The sequence below is a fragment of the Mustela nigripes genome, chromosome 17 (genome assembly GCF_022355385.1).
Source record: "Mustela nigripes isolate SB6536 chromosome 17, MUSNIG.SB6536, whole genome shotgun sequence".
Classification (NCBI taxonomy): domain Eukaryota; kingdom Metazoa; phylum Chordata; class Mammalia; order Carnivora; family Mustelidae; genus Mustela; species Mustela nigripes.
In genome coordinates this window covers 1,584,839-1,605,919 of record NC_081573.1, presented here as the reverse complement: position 1 = coordinate 1,605,919, position 21,081 = coordinate 1,584,839, and the positions used below count along the sequence as shown (strand labels likewise).

The 21,081-nt window shown below is 43.1% G+C and overlaps 1 pseudogene; it reads right to left on the bottom strand.

Moving 5' to 3' along the window:
- Positions 1 to 5,948: 5,948 nt before the first annotated feature.
- The window catches only part of LOC132005827 (zinc finger protein 91-like), a 66,460-nt pseudogene continuing 51,327 nt past the window's right edge, over positions 5,949 to 21,081 (bottom strand).

Sequence of the window (21,081 nt, the reverse complement as noted above, 5' to 3'; positions counted from 1 at the left end):
AAAAAAAAAAAGAATCAAGCTGAAGAAAAATCCAAATGGCTGCCTTAATGTTTCAGTGAGACTCCAGGACAAGCTAAGCAACTTTCTTTCCCTCTCTTCTGTAAACCTCCCTCTTCTCATCTCATCCCCTCATTTCAGGAACCTGGTTCCACCCTGACAGCATGATCAATGGGGCTGGCAGCACAGATACAATTCCTCTGGAAATTGGCCATTTCCCAGCATCTCCCTACAAAAACTCAACCCCTTCCTCTGGGGGCGCTGCAGTTTTTTTCATGGCTCCAACTTGCTGAGGCCTCCTTGGCTGGCAAAACTATGGCTGAGCTATGGCTGCCCTTGATCCCCAGCTCTGTCTGCACATCCTGTTCTGGGGCTTGTTAGGTCCCCCCAAAAAATGAGTCTCTGATTAAAGGAGCGAGACTGACATAAAGCAAAGGTCAAGCAAAGCTTTATTCCACACCAAGCATCAAGAATCAGACTGAATGTTCGGGGACGCACCTCTTATAAGAGAGGGCAACCTTTCTGTTTCACAGACTATATTTTAAGGGCAAAGGCCATGTGGTTGGGCCTGGCCATGCACAGGTGGCTAGTGAAACTGTATCACACACAGAAAGCCTCACAGACATGCTAGGTGACCAATTGAATGACAATTTAGCCTAGTAGACATTTGAACCAGCCTATCACCTTGGTCAGAACTGGGTAGGGCCCATACTCCTTGGTAACTAGGAAGACAGTATGCATCCCCCCACTGATCGGATGTCTCCACCTGGCCTGGCCCACACTTGTATTTGAGCTTTGTTACCTGGGGATGGTTTCTGGGACTTGTTTTTAAGTATGTCCCCTGGGGGAAGGGGAGCAGGGACAGTTTAAGGGTTAAACAACAAGGTTATTAGGTTATTATTTAACCTTAATGAAAGCCTCTTGCTAAATAGGTCCATACAGGCTGAAGTGTGGGGGTCAGTTCATACAATAGAATGAATGTGAGGAGAGGAAAATTTGTTTTCCTCACTCCATTCTCCATTCCTTGGTTTGTCGAATACTTAAAATGAGGTAAGACAGATTCATGAGAAGAAGAAAAAAAAAATTTCTTAATTATGAGAGCCTGAAAAACACGAGGCTCAAAGACAGACAATGGAAGCTTGCATGCCACAGTGACTTAAAAAAAGGAGGGAGGGATTTAGAATTGCAAACAGGAGTCATAAAGTAACAGGAGAATGGAAAGGTGAAATCGACTTCGAATAATGCTTTGCCCCTCCAGGTAGACAACTCTTGATGATATAAAATTTAATGTTTGGTGTCCGCAGTCTTCCTGATCGAGGTCCTCCATCTAATCGATTCTTAGTATGTATCACAGACAAAGAAGGTAATTTGTACCTCCTATTTCTGCATACTTTGTACTTTTGGCACCTTCAAGAAGCAGGGCAGAGAGAACCCAGAAGAGCCTGAGGGCGGAAGTTGGGACTCCTTAGCTTCCCTAGGTCGGCCATCTTGGAACACAGGTTTTCCTTGTCACTACAGGAGTTTTCATCCTCAGTTTACACATGTCCTAGTGATTTACAAGGAAGAAGCTTACTTATCATATCTATAGCCTAACTTCAGAGACCCATTATCTCATTTTCCTGAGGCCCTAACATCACCGTCCCCTCCACAATTGACGGAGGCTGAGGCAGAAGGAAAGGTATGTAAAATTAAATTTCTTTTAAACCTGAAACCAAATCAAAATGATGTGTGATAGAAGAATACAACAGTCCTCCAGGAAGTTGGTGACTGTCTTCATATCTGTAGCTCACTGGAGGAAAAAACAGTCTTTGCTTGACAATAACTAGGTCCCCATTCTGAAGAGTCTTCTTTCCCGTATGACAGTCCTTCTGGACACCCCGTTTGTCCTCAACTCCCCAGCCCCCAATGATATAATCAGTGACACATCGGGAAAATGAGCAGCTCTTTCTGCCTAGGGGTCCTGTCCCAGTGCTTTAAGAAACCCCTGATTTACACCAAAGACATCTCAATAATTCTTTCTTGGTCATCAGCTCCAGATTCCACCCCACTGAACCTCACCTATATTCCAAAACTCCATCAAGTTCCATATTGCTTATTGGTGGCTGGACAGAGTCATGAGAGCCTATAAGAACGTAGCAACCAGGGACGCCTGTGTGGCTCAGTTGGTTAAGCAGCTGCCTTCGGCTCAGGTCATGATCCCAGCGTCCTGGGATCGAGTCCCACATAGGGCTCCTTGCTCTGCAGGGAGCCTGCTTCTCCCTCTGACTCTGCCTGTGCTCACTCTTGCTCGCTCTCTCTCTGACAAATAAATAAATAAAATCTTTAAAAAAAAAAAAAAAAAGAACGTAGCAACCAGCACTTATCAGCACTTGCTAGATTCTTATCCTAACTACGCAGGCTGTTAAGTCAGCCTTCTGGGCTAAAGTGAGTGTTTTTGTTTCTATGTCTCATCTTTTCACGAAGTAACAATTTTCTGTCCTTAAGTTACTTTTTTGTGCTCCAAGTTTTCTTTAGATTCCACTTCATTTGCACATAGTATTAGTTTCAGCAGGAGAATTTCTATTTTCCACTTACATACAACACCCAGCAGTCATCACGGTGTGCTACTTAACCCATCACCCATTGCATCCACCCCTCCCACCTACTCCCTATCCAACCACCCTTAGGTTGTTCTCGACAGTTAGGAGTCTGTCCTGTGGGGGCACCCGGGTGGCTCAGTCATTGAGCATCTGCCTTCAGCTCAGGTCATTATTCCAGGGTCCTGGGATCAAGCCCCACATTGGGCTCCCTGCTCAGTGGCAAGGCTACTGCTCCCTCTCCCCCTCCTTCTGTTCCCTTTCAAATAAAATTTGCTTTTTAAAAAAGATCTTATTTATTTATTTATTTATTTGACAGGGAGAGGTCACCAGTAGGCAGGGAGGCAGGCAGAGAGAGAAGGGTATGGAAAAAGCGAAATCCTTCTTGAATATGGTGCTTTCAGTTTGCAGTGTAGAGAAATAAGGCATCTGACTGGGAAGATCTCACTGTTAATAAAATGGCATGTGATGAAACCAAAGAAATTTGTTACTTGAATTGTATCGTAACCTCATTTTGGTGAGGACTAGTCCTCTTCTGGTTATAAGTCACAGACTCTGAGAAGGTGTGTGATCCTGCTTCTGTTTGTGTACCTGAAGTTGTCTTGTGGCCAGCAATGGAAATCAGTGCTTCTGATCTGCATCCCATCTTGAAACACTTGGGCTGGACTATTACAGGCAGAAATGCTCACTGCTGAATGGCTACTCCAACAATTCCGAGCCATGGAAAGAGGCAGAGCCTAGAACGACACTTACTATCATGCTGAGGAAAGAGAAGAAGATACCACACAGCAGTGAAGCAGCTTCCCTGAAGGATCACCCAACCACACTGGATCTGACCTTGACTGGGGTGATCTACATAGGAAACAAGGGAGCAATCACAGCACATACCTTGCTGATCTGGCCTATTGCACTGTCCAGAAGGCTTCTTCATCTCAAACATCTATTCTACTGTGTGACATCTTAAAGCTGCCCACATGATTGCATCATCCAACACCCTCCTCCATCCCCTGTCACGGATCTGGGCAGGCATAGTACAGTAATCACTAACTCCCAACAGTACTAGTCCTTAGGAAGACACAGGAGGTCAATCAAATTGACAAGATAAAAGAGGACTTTCCTACTCCTGAGAAACCTGCATTTTCCATTTCTTTTCCCCATTACATGTATTCATCAGATGACACCAGCAAGAGCTGCCTGTGTTTGCAGTGACTAAAAGGAGCCACCTCCAGGTCCCTCCCCACATGGGAAAGAGTTCCTCACATTTCCTTTCAATAGGTCTTGTCTTTCTCTTGAAGGATGGTACCTTCCTCAAATTTTACTTAGATTCACATCTCACATGATTCATATTGGAATTAATACCCATTGGCTTTCCATCTGTCTAATCTCAATGAAGCATTTTCTGAGGACACTCTCTCCATAGGACAGGCAAGAAAGAATGGTTGTGGTGCCTACGTAGCTGGAAAGAAAAATAAGGGAAAATACAACTGGAGATCTGGAGATAACTTCTACATCTAGGGAGTCACTAGGGAAACTCAGGACACTTCTCCTCCTCTACATGCTAATTCTTCATCTTGAATATTTTCTGTCTCTTCCCTGGGATACCACATGACTCCTATTGGGATAGATTTCTCTTTCTTATGGGGTATCTATGACACACACAGCATGGTCATATGCACATGTGTACCTCATAGACACATCAAAATACCACTCAGTGTAAGACATGGGGCACATGCTTTCATTTGGGGCCATGGTGCCGTGCTAGAGAGTCCCAAGTCTGAGTCCCAAGTCCAAGTCCAGAATATGCCATTCCGATTAAAACAGATTTAGGGAAGGTCTGGGGGAGGGGGTGTCTTATCTATGGATCATGGGAGGGAAGGCATTGCAAGAAATAGAGATGGGGGAGCCTGGGTGATTCAGTGGGTTAAAGCCTCTGGCTTCAGCTCAGGTCATGATCCCAGGGTCCTGGAATGGAGCCCCGCATCGGACTCTCTGCTCAGCAGGGAGACTGCTTCCCCCTCTCTCTCTGCCTGGCTCTCTGTCTACTTGTGATCTCTTTGTGTCAAATAAATGAATAAAATCTTTAAAAAAAAAAAAAAAAGGAAATCATTTTGAAAGCTTTCTTATTCCTCACCTTTTCCCAACCCCATAGTGTAAAACCAGCTTACCCCTTAGGACCCTGGTGGCAGCAACTGCCCTTCCCTGTACTCATGCTTTAATAAACCAACATTTTGCACCAAAGATGCCTCAGGAATTTTTTTTTTTTTTTTTGTCATCAGCTCCAGACCCCACCCCACTGAAGCTCACCTATATTCCAAAACTATGGCAGACAGAGCCAGAGCGGGGGATTGTACTGAACATGGCACTGAGTACAGACAGGATGTTCCCACAATGCACTGCAGCAGCTTCCCTGAATGGTCCCCTATGTACAGTGGCTCAAATCTTGATTGGGCTTTTATCCCTGGGAGAGCAGTGCTTGAGTTCAACCACAGCACACACCTTGCTGATCCTGCCTACCCCAGTGTCCAGAAGGCTTCTTCACGGCCAACAGCTACTCTACCATGTGACTTTTGAAAGCTATGCCCACATGAGTGCATCACCAATACCCCTCTTTAGTTTTAGTAAATGGAGAAAAATATTGTTCTGTACACCTATTTCACGGCAACTTACATCAATGCTATAAGCCTAAGCAGTGTCTCCGTTTAGATTTTCTTCGTTCATGTTGTGTATTACACAGTTCTCATCTTCCAAGGAAAATTTGGGATGCGTAAGTCCCCCCGGATGCAGCAGGGCATCGAATGCCGTTGACGGAGCAAAAATCAGGCTCACGGATTCATACACCCAGTACGAGTTAAGTCAATCTCCAGAAGTGATTTGAGAATAAAATAAATTAATATTTGTTGGTCACAAACCTCAAAAAAGGCACAATATAACAAAATGCACATCGAAACAAATTGTACCCTTGTAAAAACTCCCCCACTGAATCTTTCCAATGTAACAGCATATGCATTTTCCAAGTGTTTAACTTGATCTTTTTCCTTGGACTAACGAGTACTGTCTGAATAGAGGGACTGATACACTCCTTTTACTTGATATCTGTGACATTTATTGTCATTAGATGTTCAGAGAGTTTTCTAATTATTTGTATGAATCAATTTACCTTCTTTAGCACTTTCTGTGTTTGCGAACATGTAAATTAAAATGAGGGTCTTTCCACAATCATCATGTTTCTAGGATTTAAATCTAGAATCCATTTTGGGATATTGAGTCTAGACTGAATTCCAGTTAAAGGTCTCACCACATTCATCACATTTTACCATGTCGCTCCCATATGATAACTACGATGTTGTGAGTTTCAGGGAGAGAGAGGGTGGACTTTTTTACATGTGTATAGTTATTCTCTAGTTATATCCGATGCAAGGTCTGTGATGTAAGGGTTTTACAATCCTTAGTCCTAGTCTTTACATTTTTAAAGTTTCTTGCCAGTATGACTTCTATGATGGTTACTCAAGTGTGAGCGCCGGTAAAAGGCCTTGCCACATTCTTCGCATTTGTAATGTTTCTCTCCAGTAGGAGTTCTGTGATGCTTAAGAAGGTTTGATTGCAATGAAAAGGCCTTGCCACATTCCTTACATTTATAAGGTTTCTCTCCAGTATGAATTCTGTGATGCTGATCAAGGTGTGAGCGCTTGTTAAAGGCTTTGCCACATTCTTGGCATTGGTAAGGACTCTCTCCAGTATGAATTTGGTGATGTTGAGTAAGGTGTGACGGCCGGCTAAAGGCCTTCCCGCATTCTTGACATTGGTAAGGCTTCTCGGCAGTATGAATTCGGTGATGTTGAGTAAGGGCTGAAGTTTGGCTAAAGGCCTTACCACATTCCTTACATTTGTAAGGTTTCTCTCCAGTATGAATTCTGTGATGCACAGTAAGCAATGAGCTCCGGTGAAAGGCCTTGCCACATTCTTGACATTGGTAAGGTTTCTCTCCAGTATGGATTCGGTGATGTTGAGTAAGCTCGGAAGGCCACATAAAGGTCTTGCCACATTCTTGACATTGGTAAGGTTTCTCTCCAGTATGAATTATGTGATGTTGGCTAAGCCCTGAGCTCCGGTGAAAGGCCTTGCCACATTCTTGACATTGGTAAGGTTTCTCTCCAGTGTGAACTCGGTGATGTCGAGTAACGTCTGAACGCCACTTAAAGGCCTTGCCACATACGTCACATTGGTAAGGTTTCTCTCCACTATGAGCTCGGTGATGCTGAGTAAGGTCGCAGCGCCACTTAAAGGTCTTGCCGCATACTTCACATTGGTAACGTTTCTCTCCAGTATGAGTTTGGTGACTTCCAGTAAGGGTGGAGGACAATGTAGACGCTTTCACACTCTTTGCCCATTTGTACTGTTTCACTCCAGTATGGATTGGCTTATGTCCCTTTACTGATGAAGGGTCCTTATAAGTTTTACCACATTCCTTGCATTTAGATATTTTGCATATTTGCGGGAACTGAGATAATGTCGAGTGCCAGTCAAAGGATTTACAACATTCCTTAGAAATACAAGTTTTCTTGCCCCTAGGAATTATCTTGTTTCTATTTGGTCTTGATGACTGACTAAACATGGTCCGTGGTTTATTAGATGTGAAAGGGCTTTTTCCCTCATAAATTCTCTGATGATCAGCAACACTGGAGGACTGGTTATGAGCTTTCCCACATTCATTATCCTTGTGAGGACTGTCTCCTGAAAGGAATATACATACTGAGGTTAGAGCTTGGATGAAAGCCTTCCCCACATTTGTCACATTCATAATGGTTCTTCACAAACCTAGTCCTGACACATTTGTGAGCATGGGAGCCCTGGTTCAATGTTTTCTCAGATTCAGTGCACTGAGCAACTCTGTCTCTGGTGAGAAGCCTCTGGTCATACTGTAGGTTCAACTCCTCGGTGAAGCCCCTATCCAATGGATCCCACTGAGAACTTGGTTTTTTATTTCTGAATCTCTGAGTTAAGGTCAGGCCAGTCCTATCTTCCAAATGGCTCAAATCATTATTCTCAGCATGGACTAGGTCACTCTCCAGATGTGTCGAATGGTCTGTCCACAAATCACTATGATGGAGTATCTGACTGGAGCTTGTGCTGACAGAAACATTCTGCCCTTCAGAAACTGTGGACTTCAAAATGGAAGATTTCCAGACATTTATATGCTTCACCATTTGGGGCAGTGAGATTCTCATGAAAGGCAGTTGACCTGGATTGGATTTGTCTTCTCTGAAATCTTCGATGCCCGTCACTCTCCCCATCATTGTCCCAGTCTCTATATAAGTGTAAAATGTCAACAGTACTATCTTTGTATCTGTGCATTGATGGGTTTTGGAAAGAACCTTGTATGCTCTGCTTTAGCAGGAAACTCTGAGTGTCATATGAAGATACAGCTGAAAGATACCAAATAAAAGTAAAACCATTGCACTTACTACATTCGGAAGAATATACTGATGACTTCTAATACAGAGGCATCAAGTCAATCAGACAAAGTCAGAAAGATGGCTGAGAAGGAGTCATCAGGACTTCATTTCTCCATGGACACACAACGTGGCACACAACGTACTGAGCACAGAGTCTAATAGACAATTCTGTGGTATCATCATGGTGTAGGACAAATCAATTTCCTGTATCTCTAACAATCAGGAAAAGGGTCACATGAGCTCCAAATTAGCAGAACGGTGGATATTGAAACAGAAAACTGAAATGAACCAACTCTAGTACAGTAAAAATAGGAACGTATCAACCACAGGAAGAGTTTGCCAGAAATGATTAACAACATTGACAGCCCATGAACTAAATATAGAATAAAGAAAAGTGAAACTAAAATGAGAGGTGAAAAGGCAAAAGGAGAGCATAACTGACTGTAGGAATCAAATAAGAGGCAACAATGGATAATCGGGGACCACAAACTCACAACAAAAGAGGAGTATGAATGTAAAAAAAAAAAAAAAAAGTATGAACAATTTAGACTCTAGCATTCAGAAGACAAACAAAGAAACAAACAAACAAAAACCAAAACTGATCTATAACCACAAACCAGAAGGAAAGAGGAATAAAAGAAAAAAATCCAACAAACAAAAATTGTGTGCCAAATGAATTCACTGGATATTCAAATAGATACTGAGAAAGGACTGAAAAATCTCCTCAAACATTTCCAAGGAGTTACAATCAGAGAACTAGTAGAACACTCTCTCTGTGATACCAGCATTACCAGCTCTTGAAAGCCAGACAAAGACACTACAAACAACAAAGTTTACAAACTACAGCCTGTGATGAATATTCACTCATAGCCCACAATAAATAGCAATCTCAATCAACAGCACATTTTCCCTTTTTACAAGATCATCAAGTGGGAATCGGATCTGGAATTAAGGGTGCTCCAACATACAGAAAACCATAAATTCAAGACTCCACATTAACAAAACAAAGGGCAAAAATGACATGATCATATTAAGAGAGACAGAATACAAATATGGGAGTATTGGACAACATGTCATGCTAAAAACACTAAACCTAGAGAACGAAGGAAACCCTAACCTAATGAATGCCGCAGGTGTATGAAAAGCTGAAACCTATTCAGTAGGGACAGTCTGCAAGCTTCTCCTCTATGATCAGCAGATAATGAATTGACCCCACCACTGCCTTTGAGTCGAGTACTGGATTCTCTATTCAGAACAATTATGCAACCATAAATATAGTAAAGGAATCTAAACTAAACAAGAAACAGTAAAAACTATCTCTGTTCACACATGGCATGATTACAGAAATCCGTAAAAGTCACCTTAATTTTTTTACTGGTTTTGGTCATTATTTGTTTATTTCTGCCAGTTTCCTGAGTACACTTTGCTTTTCATTTTTGTTATGTTATACAATACAGGTAACAAAAATGTTGGAACAAGCAACTTAATTTCTACCAGAAGAACTAAAAAAGGAAACAATTAGATGAAAGTTAGTAGAGAGGAATGCCTGGGTGGCTCAATGGGTTAAGACTCTGACTTCAGCTCAGGTCATGATCCCTGGGTCCTGGGATCGAGTCCCGCATTAGGCTCTCTATTCGGCAGGGAGCATGCTTCCCCCCCTCTCTCTGCCTACTTATGATCTCTCTGTCAGATAAATAAAATATTTTTTAAAAGAAACTTAGTATAGGAATGAAAACTACAAAGAAAAATCTGAAATAAATAGCACATTAATACTAACAGGAACACCGAAAGTAATGCCCATTTTGATCAAAAATAAAAGTGGTAGAACTCTAAATCCCACAAACTACTATATAATAACAAATACAGGGCGCCTCTGCCTTCAGCTCAGGTCAAGGATCCCATGGTCATGGGATGGAGTCCCCATATGGGGATCCAGACCTGCTCAGGCTCCAAGATCAACAGGAAACCTGTTTTTCCATCTCCCATTCCCCGTACCTATGTTCCCTCTCCTGCTAGGTCTCTGTCAAATAAACAAAATATTTTTATGTCTTATAAAGATTTTATTTATTTATTTAACAGAGATCACAAGTAGGCAGTGAGGCAGGCAGAGAGAGAGAGGGGGAAGCATGCTCCCTGCCGAGCAGAGAGCCCAATGTGAAACTCGAACCCAGGACCCAGGGATCATGACCTGAGCTGAAGGCAGATACTTTAACCCACTGAGCCACCCAGGCACCCAAAATAAACAAAATCATAAAAAAACAAAAACAAAAACATTAGGGTAATTTAGAACAAAAGAAAGATAATGCCTAAAAAAGACAAATTATTAAGAATGAATTACTAACCTTGAACCAAAGAATTTGGAAATTATCTTAGACCAGTAAGAAGCATGAGGGTTGAATTTAGAAGAAATACTCTTCAAGCACAGAAAAGCCCTAGACCTGGGAATCTTACTAATTTCAATGGTGTCAATGAGCTCCTTAAATAAATCTTGTGTTAGGGGAACCTGGGTGTCTCAGTGGGTTAAGCCTCTGACTTTTGGCTCAGCTCATGATCCCAAGGTCCTGGGATTGAGCCCTGCATAGCGCTCTCTGCTCGGCAGGGAGCCTGCTTTCCCACCTCTCTCTCTGCCTGCTTGTGATCAGTCTGTCAAATAAATAAATTTTTTTTTTTAAATCCCATGTTGCATGATTCTTTTCCCTCCTTTGGTTTCGATTCAGTATTTCCCTTCATTTTGCCTTTTATGTGACAAAGTCATTCTTCTGTTTCTTCCAGCCTTCTCTTAACATCAAACCTATTTCTAATCTAGCTTATTGCATTGTTCACCTTAGTTTGATTTTTAAAAAGACATATACTGGGGGATGGGGGCCGTAAGAGTTTGGGTGGGAGCTAGAGAGAGATGAAATCACATGTATGCATCACACTGAGTGCAGAGGCAGACTTGAGCCTGGATTCCAGGACCCTGGGAAACCAATAGCCTGGGGTTTAACAGAGTAAACCACCCAGACAACCAACTTTTTTTTTTTTTTAACTCTTATCCCTGTAGTCAAGTTCTCACTATTTTCTCAACTCCTTGAGTATCCTTATGATTGCTGCCTTAAATTCTCCATCAAGCTCCTTACTACTGTTTCCATTGCTTCTCTGGCCCTGGCCTTACCTTCTGGGTTTGGGATAAATCCTTTCATCTTGGCTTTTGTCTAACTCTCTAACTTCTTCTATTAGAAAACTCAACAATGTCTCCTTTGTATCCTTCAGGCAAGGGGTCTGCTGGGACTCTCCTTGCCTGCTACGGGCAGTGTTTGGTCCCTGGCCTGAATGTGGCCAGTTTGAACTAGGTGAGCTCTGCTCTGCTTGTGAAAGAAGACCTGACATCAACTCCACCAGGACTGTCGCCCTGCAGAATCCTTGATCAGGAGACCTGATTTGGACAGGGGCTGACCTTGCTGAGCCTGAGACAAGCCTCATGGAAAAGAACAGTCCCCTCAGATCACAGGGGGGTGGGGCCTGGTGCAAACAAAGCAGCCAGCCAGTGTCCTCCCTGAGTGGGGCTCTGCTTTATGCTACAGGATGGGAGAGGGAAATGGTGTCATCCAACTCCCATGTTCTGGGAGCCACATATCACTGAATGTTTCCTCTCAGGAATGTGCTCCTAGACTACTGAATATTCTCCCCACTGTGCACCCCAGGTGTTCTTCAGATGGCTATTTCCATGCTGTGAGCCCCCAGGTTGTTTGCTAGCATTCTCTCCAGGAGTACCCCAGTGCCCTCCTTGTTCTATCCCAAATGTAATGTAATTGATGTAATGTAAATGTATCCCAAATGTAATGTAATGTAATGTAAATGTAAATGAACAAACAAGAAACACACTCATGAATGTTTTGTTTTGAGTAAAGTCCATGGATAATCCCAAGAATATGAAAAGCCCAAGATGACACACATTCTAAACTGACCAGGTGGCCTGTAACCATTTCCCAATCCTGGCAGATGACAAAAGGTTCCCAGATCAAAGTCTAAGCATCTTATGACTTGTGACTCAGCAAACATCATAAAGGTCTTCATCACACTAATTCCACTGGCCATTTGCGCACCCGCAACTGATACCGGGAGACACTGCACATGAGGTGGGTTTGAGTCACTTCTATGAGACTCTGAGCATAGGAAACCCTAGTATCGTCAAGGAACATCCAATATATCTACCTAGTCCTTTGTCACAGAAAGAAACATGTTTTCCTGTACAATAAACTCATCTGTCCTCTACCCAAGAGCCAGATGCGTTCATTATATTCCCAAGCTTTTTATACACAAATGTGTGGAATGACAAGTATTACTAAAACATCAACCAAGGAAATGCTCGCGCAGATCATGACATCACTACATGACTTCAAGGAATAGTGACAAGACTGTAGAAGGCATATATATGAATGTATGATTCGGGGTATCCACAACAGCAACCAATACATTTTCCTTCATGATCTTTTGCTGCTCACCTGGCAGTGATATACAGTCAAATGCAGTGTAGATCACAAAGTCAATGTATCTGGAAGGTTTGACTTTAAGATGCTTCCAATAATTAGCCATAGGGCCACTTGTGAAGGTCTGTAAGACCCCCAAGATGCACACTGTGCCATCAGGGACACATCACTGGCCACTCTGTCAACCTAACAAAGAAGTGTGCATTCAATGTCATGTCAGAAATCTTTCACCCAAGGCTGTCAGTGTGAGTCAGACTACATTACAGGGAATCTCCAGTGAGTTGCCTAAGCTCCCCTGTCTGGCAATAAAAGCTGTAGAACTTATCCTATCTCCAGTGAAGTAAAGAGCGACAGTGGTACAACATCTATCAGGTTGCCATGACTGCAGGCACAGCCTGCACCACAAAGCTTATGGCAACTGCCCAGCTCCTGGAGGCATGTCTTTTATGGGAAAAGAGAAATAATCATTGGTCTGAGCACAGAGGCCCATGGAAGATCTTTGACATCACAACTGACATTGGGTGTGCGGTCCTGGGAGACTGCTAACACCACTAGAGGGGGAAGACATAAAGATAAAACAACAGAGAAGTCTGATACAAGATCATGGCCACGAGAATCTATATCAAGACATGAATTGTGTAGGGAAGCCTGGGTGGCTCATTCAGTTAAGCTTCTGACTAAAAACTGGGTCCTGGTACAGGGTTTTGGGTAAGAGCCCTGCCTGGGATCCATGCTCAGTGGGGAGTCTGCTTGTCTCTCTGCCTCTGGCCCTCCCCTAACTTGTATTTATTCTCTCCCTCTCTCAAATAAAGAAACAAAATCTTAAAATTATTTGTGTAGGGAAATGAAAAGCATAATACAAATTTTAAGAATACATTTCACTTTATTAGCCAAGAGGGGAAATAAAAATAGAAAAGCTCAATCACGAAAGAAACCACAGAATATGTTAATTTCTAATACATTTCTGGCTAAAATTTTAAATATAATGATGTGTTCAGAGAAACACAAGGGATTCCATTTCTGTGGTATGGTTTAAAAAAATTTTTCCTAAGATCAAGAGAAATTAAAAAAAAAATTCACTATTATCTGACACATTCTTCTGCACAGTGCATACAATGTCTGTCTCACAGTTACTGATGCTGTATCTGCTATTAATGTATTCAATGTTCTAGAGTTTATGGGTCAGTGGTAATACTATTGTCTTCTAACACAAAGAAATCACGTAGATAAAGGAAGGTATAGGGAACCTCTCACTATTGGTCAAGTCAGGGTTTGAATCTGGGTGCCCTACACAGGAACAGGAAGCACACAGTACATATGCCCTTCTAGAAGGTGACCCATGTTTGGATTGTTCCTTTTCTCTTTGACACTCAATGGTTCACTCAGCGGTCCTCACACAGAACAGCTTCCATGAACGGACACTTCAAAGTGAACATTCCAGCCCACACCACACATAGGCAGCCAGAGTGGTTTCCTAGTTGAATACTCAGAAGTAGACACAAAGGTCAGGCATCCAAGGTACAACACAGGAAAGGCCCAACACACACCAGTCCACTTTCATGACTGGAGAACCAAGACTACACACCTGTGTATCTCACTACATTACACATGGGCTACTACTTTTCCTGAAGAACACTACTATGAATGTGTCCCAAGATATAGGTTCTCAAGGTCTAGTCCCTACACAGCCACCTGAGATGGGGTAAGAAAGGAAAGGTTGGTGGCTGCCCCCAGAGCTACTGACACAGTAATGTAAGCCTGGGCACAGCGATCCAAGATTTACAAGTGCTCCTGGTGATTCTGACCCGGGACAATTTGCACAACCTCTGCAGGAACCAAGTCACAGGTCAACCCTGAGTTATCCCCACAGAAGGCACTCTCAGAAACCCTCGGTGCTTGTGGTCATGTTACTGTCTGGACACACATACACAACATGCACAACACACAACATACACAACACACATTTCCTTTATTCATTACTAAACCTGACTCCTTTTCACATGCCTGACACAGGAAACAGAGAGGGAATCAGGGCACCTGTAGAGGCAGTGTGGAGGCTACTCAGACAGGTGAGCTCCTGCTCAAACAAGGAAGAGACAACAGAGCTGAAGGCAAAGAGAGAGTCAGGGATAGGGATCACTCATTCTAAAGTAGTAACACCTCTTCCTGAAACTGGGAAATAACAGGAACGCAGACTTGACAAATGCCTGGGACATGTGTGACAGAACCCAGAACTGCTATTATTAGTGTTCTCCTGAAGAAAACAAGTCTATAATCCTAGGCCCTTAGACTTTTTTTTTTTTTTAATTTCCTAAATACTACTCCAAGATCACAACACATTCAAAGAAAAAGAAAACTATGTTCCAATCAGAGGAACAAAATAAATCTCCAAAACTGGCCCTAAGTTAATAAAGACCCATACATTGCAAAACAAACAAACAAACAAACACCACCAAACTACACCAAAACCAGAGCAAACCAGACCAAAACAACAGCAACAACAAACTGCAAGCACCTCAAATTATAATGATAAAAATCCACATGGAGGAAAAAGAGAAGACAACAGGTAACCAAGTGTTATCCGGAAAACGAATCATGACCAAAATGTAAACCCAGAGAGACAAAAAGTGTAACATCCAGGAACCAGAAACTGAGAGCCCCAGAGTACAATTACTGAATTTAAAAATACACTAAGGGATCAGCAACAGACTTGATGAAGCGGAAGAAAGAATCAGAACTCTTAAAAACACTTTTTCTAAATTCACTACGGAGGGGACCAAAGAAATAGGTGGAAAAGGAGAGAGTCTGAGGGACTCGTGGGACACCGACGAGTGGTCCAATATGCACATTAAGGGGACCCCATAAGGAGATGAGGGTGACCTATGTGGAAACAATAGACAATTCAAGCTTGCTAAATTCTAAGTAGCATAAATGTCAAGAAATGAGCCAGTGATAAATTATAATTAATCCATCAAATATCAAAGATGAAAAGAGACTTTTGAAACAGCATGACAAATGCACTTCACTTTGTGAAGAGCTCCTAGAAAAGCAGTGTGGGATTCCCAGCAGTCCCAACAAGAATGGGGCCGGCATAATGTACTCACTCAGCTACTAGAAGATTGAAAAATACCACCAAGAATACTTTACCAGGCAGAACTCTTTTTCCACAGATGTAGAAATGAAGACATTCCCAAGTAAAGACCCCTCTACATTTACCAGTAGACCTGTCCTACAAGAACCATTGAAGGAACGCTCTCTCAATGAAATAAAAGGATTCTACCCAGAAACTGAACCAGATGGGATCCTAAAGTTCTCCACTAAACATAAGTATTTAGACAGTTATACAAACCTGTAGTGTTGGAATTACCTAGGTCACATTTATTTCTGCCACAGAATTTTGTCTTTAAAGAAGTATAAAAATCGTTCATGTACGTCATAAACTACACAACATAAATATTAGAATTTGTGACATCGGTTAACAAAGTGGGTGCAGGGGTGGAGACAAGAAGAAGTGTTTTGTGTGCAATTACAATATTGAGATTCAAAAGCGTTGTTTTACCTCTAAGTTACTTTTAATTCCACAAACTCTTTTCTCTCATGCTGAAAGAAAACAATTCACCCACAAATACATGATGAAATTAATTCTATGTTGATGACAACTCACCTAGACATAGTATAACATTCACTCACCACTCCCCAGGGAGAAAAATTAACAGTAGGAATCAGAGCATGTATGAATGATACACAAACACAATCAAATACACATAATTTTATTGGCAAAAAGCATAAAGTTTATCCTTTTTTGACTTACATAGTAAGTGAGACTTTCTTAAAGGTTCCAAGTACTGAGTTCTAAATGTGCTAGTTCCCCAATAACATTCTTTATGTGAGGCAGCTAGGAAACAGAGACATTGCATTATTTCACCACTGAGGAATGAACACAGAGAGGGGAAATAGAACTGCACATTGTCTCATTTTAGGGAGGTGGCTTGTTATCTGATGCAGTTACTAAATGTCAGTTTTATAAGAATAAGATTAAAGCCTTCATAACATTAGAAAGCATAAGCCAGAAAACATTAGAAATCTGTCTCCAGTATTCTTGGAATTTCTGCACCAAAACCCAGTGTGTATACAATTACCCTGACCTACTTGTCTCATGATGAAAGCCAGAACTGACAAAGGCCATACCATACGGGTCCTCAGAAACATGATGCTTTCCCCAGGGCCCTCAAAGCAATGGAGAAGCTCTCAGACTGGGGCGGGGGGGGGCTTCCCCCTCCAAGGAGAGTCTCCTGGCCCTTCCTGTGGATGTGGCAGACCATCACTGGAGCTGAAGGAGAATCCCTATAGGATGCAAGAACTTGATAATGTGGGAGAGTAGATGTCCCTCTGGGAGCATAAGAGAAATAAAACCAGGCATGTCTCCAACTGATTTTCATTCAAGGACAGCTAGTGGCACCATAGCTTAAGGTCTATGTTCCTCCTTCAGACTTGGGCCTCCCTTCTGTCATCTGCCTCATTTATCCTCACCTACCTGGATGGAAGCCTTTGGTTTCCTTTCTCTTCATATCCCAGAGCTGCTTCTCTTGCTCCAAAAAAGTGATCAGGTCTGGCTTTGACACATTGAGACCTGTTTATGAGAGAAAAGGAAAATGAGTATCGCCAGAGATTCTAACTTTCCATCAGGATTGTGTTCAGCACAGAAGAGAGGATATTGTACAATTCTAGAAAATGATTTCCAAAAGCTGTTGCCCAACAGTCCCTTTAGAACACAGAGGAGGCATTTCCAATGTTCACAACCTGACCTGCACTTCCAAGCAATAGACATAGTAAGAAGGGGAAATTTCAGTTTAACATGTGAGCAGCACCATTCTCTGCCACTAAGTGTTTAGAATTGCAACTCATCTACAGAAGTGGGGGTATTACCTTGAGAAGCTAAAGATGAAAAGGACACATGATGATGGCTTTTCTCAAACCCCTCCTCACTCCCCTCTCTGTCTGGATCTGAATTCCAGTTATTCAAACAGAAATGGTCCAAAAGACAATCTTCACAGGAAGCAGAAAACCCAGAGTGTGGTTTGGGGAATCTAGAAGGAGTGTTCCTCACCCAAGAAGCAGAGGTGTCCGTAGTTCTCCAACATCACATCCCTGTACAGTTGCCGCTGAGTGTGGGTCAGGTGTCCCCACTCCTCCTGAGAGAGTTCTATGGCCACATCCTTGAAGGTCAGCTGTCCCTGCAATAAATACCACAGTCACCAAGTGGCCATTGACACACTTCACGATGGTCCCTAGTATGAAAGTGGGAGTTAATGTCACCAGCTAAACCCAAGACCTGACTTTCCCTGCTCCAGGACATGAATGTGAAATAAAAGAAAAACCCAGGAGACAGAGGGCAGGACTGATTGACAACCTCCACTCCGAGAAGTCAACCCTACCAACTACAGAGAGGTGAGAGCGCTCCTTGTCCAATGAACACTGCTGGCATGCAGGAGAAGAACCAATGTTCCAGAAGGAATCATGAGATATTTCCGATGTGAAATCTTGAGGTGCGGGAGTGAATGATGAAGAAACAATTCCTGAGATGTCTTTGGTGTCAAAGCTGTGGTCTTCCTGATGATGTACAGGCACAAACCCCATGCGTCAGAGGCGCTGCACTGGAGTGTGAGCTGGAACTCAGTCTGCACTAAAATGGTGAGTGGCTCAGGAGTGCAGCCATCATGAAGGAAGCTGAAAGCAAGGTTCCAGGACCTTGAGTACCCAGCTGGTGTGATGATGAGTAGTAGTAAGTGACTAGTGTAAGTGACTACTTACTACTAGTAAGTAGTAAGTGACTACTGTTGAGTGAAACCTTGGATGGAGGACCCTGCAGATCTGTATCAGGATGAAGGATGATGGCCAACATGCATTTGGGGGAAAGAGATAAAGAAGATTCCAAAAGGATTTTCTTATGTTAAGTAGGACTCTCAGAATCCTGGAACTCTGGTTACTGAGAAGCTAAGGTTGCTTTTCTCCTCTAATTAAACATGAACATATGTGAAGGCAGTTGTGAATTCCAGGAAGAATGTCCTACTCTCCCTACTCAGGTATTTATCAATGGTGCCAAGTGGAAGGAAATTTAATGTTATGCACACCTCTTTTGACTTGGTTTTTCTCAGAATCCACGATCAAGGGCACTTGGTTAAAGCGTCCACCTTCAGCTCAGGTCCCATTTCCAGGGACCTGGGATGGAACTCCACATTGTTCTCCCCGCTCTGCGGGGAGTCTACTCCTCCCTGTCCCCCTCTACCACTGCTCATGTGCACTCTCAGCCTCTCTCTCTCAAATAATAATTCTTAAAAAAAGAAAAAAAGCTACAAACAAGAGAAACTCAGACAATGGTATTTCCAGTTGAACTGTGATGATCTCTGCGTACTGCTAAGTACATCCACGTTCCCTACAAATGACTGGGAGAGAAATTGTGAACATAGCAGGGGAGTGATCTTGCAAAGAGCAGCGAGACAATAAATCCAGTTCACACCAAGCATAGGAAAGAAAATGATCTCGGTGCCAAGGCACAACCAAGGACACACCATCACTGGTACTTTTTTTTTGTGGTCTGGAAACAGGAATTCAAAATAGGAATCTCATTATGAAAATAGAGGATATATATACAGTTCAATCACCTACAGTTTCTGTAGGAGCTGCTTTAAGGCAAGGGGACTTAAGGAAAGGCATGGAGAGCGGGCCCCAGTGACCCCCTTGCTGAACCCAGACAGGCCCACTGGGGACTCACCTCAAAGGAGCCACAGGCCCAAACTAACCAATGAGCTACTGACAACCAGGGACAGTGCCCAGAAGAGGGAAACTTCCATGAGCCCCCTAACTCCTCACCTTCCCGCACTAAAAAGAGCCCCCACCACACCCACTGCTCCTTGCACAGAGCCTCTCTCTCCTCTGCCACCTGCCTCCTGCCTCCTGCAGGATATTCTGTGAACTGCAAAGAGCGTGGTTCTGCCTCAGGTGAACTCTTCAAGCCCACGTGACTTCCTCCACCCCAATCATGGACCCGGGTTTGGGGGCCCCCACCTGACCAGCAGAGACACCACATTTAGACAAGAGTCTCTCCATGTCCCCTATGAGGCAGCATAATCTTAATTACAGATTCATTTATACTTTAGTGCAAGGGCCAGGGGGAGAGGGACAGAATCTCAAGGCGGTTCCCAGCTGAGCCTGCAGCCAAAGAAAGAGCTCATCCCAGTGATGAGGGAGCAGGAGGCTGGCTGAGGACAAAGTAAAAGCTGGCACCTTGCACCCCCTCTCCACTCACTCCCCTCAGTAATATGTGTGACATTCCTCAGGCACCTCTGGCTGCCCTAAAAGAAAAACATATAGTTAACTTGCAGAGATCACAGTCCTGCAAGACAGGAGTCTCCCTTGGTTTACCAATGTCCTAGAGATTTACAACAAAGAAGCTATCTAACAATAGCACAATTTCCAGAGGCCAATAACTCAGTTCCTCAAGCCCAAAATAAAGTTAAATTTCTTCTAAACCCAAATCTCACCTACAAGGACACTTGATAGGAGAAATGTGAAACTATATTTCTAGTTCAAGAGCAAGTCAAGAATCATTCCCAAGCATATGGCCCACTGATACACATCTAAAGGGTCTCACAAGAAGATTTTTACTACTAGTAATGAATAACCTTTCTCCCTACAATAGCTAGCCCCTCAAGGTCCTGGAGACCTTGCTTCCAAAATTCCTTAGAGACTAACATCACCCCCTTTACCTCACCTTCCCCCAACCGCAGGGTACATAACCTGCCATCCCTCACAACCTGGCACAGCATCTCCGTCTGCCCATGGGTCCTATCCCCGTGCTCTAATAAACCACCTTTTTGCACCAAAGACGTCTTAAGAATTCTTTCTCGGTCATCGGCTCCAGACCTCACCCCACTAAACCTCATCTAGGTTCAAGAACTTCATCACCAGAACCCTGAGATTGTGGCCCAGGGGGAAAATCAACAGTCTTGAGGCTTAACTGACTGAACCCCCAGGTTCCACTCTAGTGTATTTTACATAAAATACCTACTTCACATTCTAAAGAGCAAGTCTCAAGAACTGCCCCTTCCCACACTTTCTCTCAGAGAACATCTAGAGTTATTCTGGACACAAATTTATTGAGGTTATTTCTTGATTTCCTGACCCCTGGGCTACACAGCGCTGAGAAAAGCAAGCACATGGGGCCTAAAGGAGAAAGGTTTTCCCTCACTGACCGCCCGGACCAGACCTCAGCAGCAGCAGGAATCTCAGACGAAGCCCCCCGCCCACGTGCGTCTATCACTCAGAAACTATTTTCAGTGCTTTCAGGACTTTAACTCCCAGTGACAGCTGCTGCTGTCCTATTATAAGGCAGGTTGGAGACTTAGGAGAGAAGGCTCTGGGATACAGGGGAGAAGGGTTCTGAAGACCTGGCCTTGAAGATCATTTCTGGAAAGATCTTCAGATCAGGCGAAAACAGAAGGGAGAAACATCAGAACTACAGGAACTAACATTTGCAATTTCTAAAAGCGAGGAATTTCAGGAGGAAAACATGACACGGCCTCTCCT